The sequence below is a fragment of the Elephantulus edwardii genome, unplaced genomic scaffold, assembly GCF_000299155.1.
Source record: "Elephantulus edwardii isolate Elephantulus edwardi_28Jun2011 unplaced genomic scaffold, EleEdw1.0 scaffold00158, whole genome shotgun sequence".
Classification (NCBI taxonomy): domain Eukaryota; kingdom Metazoa; phylum Chordata; class Mammalia; order Macroscelidea; family Macroscelididae; genus Elephantulus; species Elephantulus edwardii.
The window spans coordinates 4865143-4870810 of NW_006399908.1; positions in this window are offsets into that span (position 1 = coordinate 4865143).

Here is a 5668-nt window from a genome sequence, read left to right on the forward strand (position 1 = left end):
CAGCATCCTGCATAATATTCCATCGTATGAATGTACCATAATTTCTCAATCCATTTAATTGTGATTTATTTGTTCTTGTGATGGTGAATAAACCTATTATAAACATCGGTGTACAAATCACCATTTTTGGCTCAGTTCTAGTTTTCTCAGGGTATATTCCAAGCAGTGGAATAGCTGGGTCTCATGAAACTTCTATTTTCAGCTCTCTGAGGATAGGTCAGACTGCTTTCCAGAGTACAATCTCATCAACAGTGTATAAGAGTTCCTATCTCACCACATCCTCTCCAACATTTATTATTTGTTGTCCTATTAAATTTTGCCACTGCTACAGGGGTGAAATGGTATCTCATTGTGGTTTTGATTCGCATCTCTCTTATTCCCAAGGATTTTGAATATTTCTTATGTATATGTTGGGCATCTGAATATCTTCCTCTGTGAAAAGTCCTCCCATGTCTTTCGTCCATTTTATAATTGTGTTATCAGTCATTTTCTTATGAAGACTATGTAGGGTCCTGTAAACTTTTGATATGAGATCCAGGTCTGAAATGGTTTTGTCATATATTTTTTTCCCCCAACCAGTAGGGTTTTTGTTGTGGGTTTTGATTTGTTTCTGTTTTTTGTTGTTGTTTATTTTTCATTCTGCTGGAAAATGTTTTTGATGCTCACAGGGATTTAATCTTTAGAAGGTCCTAGTCATTAATTTTATCCTCTCTAGATTGTACCTTTTTGGCTGTATTTGGCAGTCTCTTTATACCATAGACTAGACCATTTAAGCTTGATCTCAGTTTGTCTATGATAAACTTTATAGCTTTAGATTTTACTCCCAGGTGTTTGACCCACCTTAACTTGATGTTTGCGTATGGAGTGAAGATTTTTAACCATGCAGTGTTCCCTTGCCTTGTTTGGACATCAATTTACTGGTCCAGGTATAGGTTTCCCATGAGCACAATAAAGTGTTCTGGAATTTACATACTTCTCAATGTTAACCATCATTTATTGTGTTCCACACAGTGAAATGCATTTGCACAGTTGATAAAACACACATAGATATCCTTCAGGTACTCTCTGCTTTCAGGCCAACATCCATCTGACTGGCAATGATATCCCTGTTGCCTCTACTAAATCTTAATTGCATTTCTGGCCGTTATCTGTCAATGTACTTTTCTAGCCATTTTTTGGATAATCTTCACCAAGATTTTGCTGGTGTGTGATATTAATGATAATGTTCAATAATTTGCACATTTTGTTGGGTAATTGTTATTGGGAAAGGGAATAAATATGAATCTCTTCCATTTAGTTGACTAGATAGCTGTCCTCCAGATTCCTTGGCATAAACTTTTGAGCACATCCAGGTCTGCACCTCTCTGTCAATTGATTTTACAGCAAGTCCTGGGGTTTTACTTTTTGTCAATTCCTTCAGTACATCTTAAACTTCCTCATTTATTTCAGTTGGTTCCTGATCACATGCTATGTCCTGAAACTGCTCTGTGTCAGCCAAATCTTTTTTAAGACAGTGGTTCTCTATATTCCTCCCATCTTTTCATGTTTTCTGGATCATTCAAGGTTTTGTCCAAAACATCTTTAAAAATTGAAAGTAGAGGCTTGAATTCGTTCTTTAGTACCTTTAGTTTGAGAAATGCCAAGCATATTTCTCCCTTTTGATTTTCTGACTAAAGATTTTTGCACGTTTAGTTATAATACTTTGTTTTGTCTTCATGAACTATCCTTTGAAATATTACCTACAACTCTTTAACTTCCTGACTTTTCCCCGTTGTTTTGGCTTCTTGATATTTAATGAAATAGTCAGTGTCTTTTAACGTCTATTTTAATCTTTTATTCCTCCTGTGTCTGTAATGACCTTTTGCGGTGTAGGTGATGTTTTTGTTATCATTTCACAGTTCATCTGGTCTTTGTTCATTAGTGATCAATGCTTCAGACCTGTTCTTGAGATGGCTTTTGAATTCAATTTGGATACACTCAAGGTTTTATTTTGGTTCTTGTGGATTTGTTTTAATTTTATTTAGCTTCAATTCAGATTTTGACATTAGTAGCTGATGTTCTCTTTCTGTTCCAAAGTTAGCATCTGGCCTAGTTTTCATGGTTGATGTTGAGTTTCTCCAATAATTCTTTCCACAGATATAACCAGTGTGGTTCCTGGGCAGTTCATCAGGTGAGTTCTATTCGTATAGTATTCATTTGTGTTTTTTATGGAAAGTATTTGCAGTTAATAAATCACTGTACAAAATTCTATCGTTCTATATCCAGCCTTATTTCTGTAACTAAGCCCTTATTTTCTGACCATTCCTTGTTTTAACTTTTGCATTCCAACTACCAATTATTAGTAATTTCTTGGTTGCATGTTTTATATATTTCAGACTGCAAAAGGTTATAGATATATTCTATTTCCTACTCTTTGGCTCTAGTTGTTGGTACATATATTTAAATGATAGTGGTATTAACAGGTCACTCAGAACATTGTACTTCAGGATGGATGAAAAAATGGTCATTTTATTATGAATGTAACCCCATTTTTCCTCATGTTTTTCATTCACTTATGATTAGTTAATTGTCTGATTCAAAGTGGCTAAATGCCAATCCATCTCAGCTCACCTGTGCTGGTTGTAGTTTTTATATGCCCTTAAGTCAACTGTGATTCATTGCAAACCTATGCACCATAGCTCTAAACCCTGCCCCATCCTGAACTACTCTCACAATCTCTGAAGAAGGGAAAAAAAAAAAGAAGTCTGCAAATATAGCGAGAAATGCACAACCAAGTAAGGACAAAATAAACAAATTTTACCTTCTAAAAATTAATTCCTTATGTTAATTACTTTTTCTACTAGGGAGAAAAGAAAACATATAGACTGGGAAAACCATTTGGGAATCAGATAGGGGTTTCATAATTAAGTTTACAGAAAGCAACAGGACTTCCACAAGAAAAGCTGATAATTCAGTAGAAAAATGAGCAAAAGATAGGAAGAAACTATTCAGAAAGGAAGATATTCAGATGTCTGACAGACATCTGAAAATGTTCATAATCATTGACAATTAGATGAAAATAAAAACAATAATGAGATACCACTTCACCCCAGTAGCAGTAGCAAAGTGTAACAGGACAGCAAGTAATAAGTGTTGGAGAGGAAGTGGAGAGATTGAAACTGTCATGCTCTGCTGGTGGGACTGTAAAATGGTACAAACACTCTAGAAGGCAAGATGGCGTTTCTTCAGAAAGCTGAACATGGGAATCCTATATAACTCACCTATTTCACTGCTAGGCTTGTAGCCCATGAAACCAGAACTGAAACATAAATGAAGATATGCACATCTATGTTCATGACAGTATTAGTCACAATAACAAGAAAACGGAAACAACCCAAATGTCCATCAACAAGCAAATAAATTCCAATAAACAAATAAACTGAGAATTTGTGGCACATCCACAGAATGAAATATTATGCAATACTAAAGAATAACACTTGGAAGGAGGAGTGGCATCCGCTTCCACAATAGCTTGCCTCCGGAAACCCTATGAACCTGGAGAAAGGATGAAAGGCACCCAAGTGACGAGGACTCTCCTTCACAGGGTCGCTACGCCTGCTACCCCACGGCACTTAACAACAACAAAGAATAACAATTTTGTAAAATACTACATAACATTAAAGACTCTAGAGAGCATTACACTGAGCGAAATAATCATGCTCAAAAGGACAAAAGTGTGTAAGAGGACTATTGTGAATGGAGAAGGGCAACAGTACAAGGTGTGCACATCTGTTCAAGAACACGGGGGAAAAGGAATAGAAGAGGGGGGAAGAGGGAAATCAAAGGGATAGCAGAGACTAATGCCCAAATGAGGACGTGAAGGAATAGGAAAGATTCAATGGGAATGGAAAATACAGGATAGTAATGATAGGTATGGATCAATAGCAGTTAGATTACAAAAAATAAAATGTATATGAATGATAGAAGGAGAATTGACACCTTTGAGCTGTGGTGTTGGAGAAGAGTACTGAATATACCATGGACTGCTAAGAAAATGAACAGGTTCATTCTGGAGAGGGTTAAACCAGGGTTTAACTGAACAATATTATTAATATCGCATGCTGAAATCATTAAAAACAGCTAGAACAGTATATAGATTGGGAACTGCAAGAAGTCCAAGCAGGGCAACTCTGGTGGGCTTAGTGGCAAAAAGCTGCATTGCAGTCCCAGAGGTATTTGGTTCAAATCCACCAGATGCTCTGCAAGGAGGGGAAATCTCCTCCTGTACCAGTCAGATCTGATTTGACAGTACACACACACACACACACACACACACACACACACACACACAAACACACAAAATAATAACATGGAAAAAAGAATAAGAAGTTCAAGCAGGATTTAGAAAAAGTCACACACCAGGGATATTGTTGCTGATGTCAGGTGGAACCTGGCTGAAAGTAAAGAATACTAGAAGAATGTCAATTTGTGCTTTATTGACTATGCAAAAACATTTGACTGTGTGGTTCCTACCAAGTTGAGGCTAACATTGAGAAGAATGGAAATATAAAAGCACTTAACTGTGCTCATGTGGAACCTATACCCAGACCAGGGGCTGTTGTGCAAACACAGCAGGGGAATGTTGCATGATTTAAAATTAAGAAGGGGGTGCATCTGGGTTGTGTTCTTTCTCTATACCCATTAAATTTGTATGCTGAGCAAATTATTTGAGAAGCCGGACTCTATGAATCTATATTAGGCTCATAAAATGCAATTTCTTTTCCAAAATTATACTTATCAATACATTATTTATACTCATTCCAAAAATATGACATTAGAAAAAAAAATTATACCTTGCTTTCAGTGTTGTTATTTTCATGTTCCAGTGAGAATTGACTCGTAGCTGACACTCCAGTATGTTTTCAGAGATTGTTAATTGTGCAGAAAGAATTTTTCCATCTTTCTCCTGCTGAACTGCTAGTGGATTCAAACTACCTGCCTTTGGGTTAGCAGTGAAACTTATTACCCTTAGGCCACTAGAGCTCCCTTTTCTTTAAATAGTAAAAGAGACAAATGTCTTAATATATTTGTGTACTTTATTCAGAAAAGAGAAGGTATATAAGTATAGTTCCTTGTTCTATCATTAATTGGATCATTAATTGGACATTTTAATTGGATCATTAATTGGACATTTAAGATAAGTTAGCTACTGATAAAGAACAAGTCTTTATACAAAATATGAATACTCATAAAAATAATTGCAAAGTGATTATAATACAATTAGGCTCCCCAAAGAAATAATCACACACTATGCAGATGGAGAAAACTTTTCACACTATAACAGACTCATCTGCCAGTTCCCAGATGGTCTACAACTTCCCTCTAGAAGTACAAGTTAGCTATAACTCAGTGGATCGTTATTAGAAAATATGCCTTGGGTATTTTCCCCTTCAAGAACTATGGATTAGAATAATACTTAAGTATATTTTATGCAACGTAACTCAATTTTTAAGTTTATAGTGTACAAAATAACAAAATTATATATTTCTGGAAATACAGAAATGAATAATAAATTATTTTGAAGCTAATATTATATATTAAACCAAGCTACTCCTTGGAGGCAAAGATTCTGGGGCTTCGTCTGACATACTTTGGACATGTTGCCAGGAGGGACGGGTCCTTGGAGAGG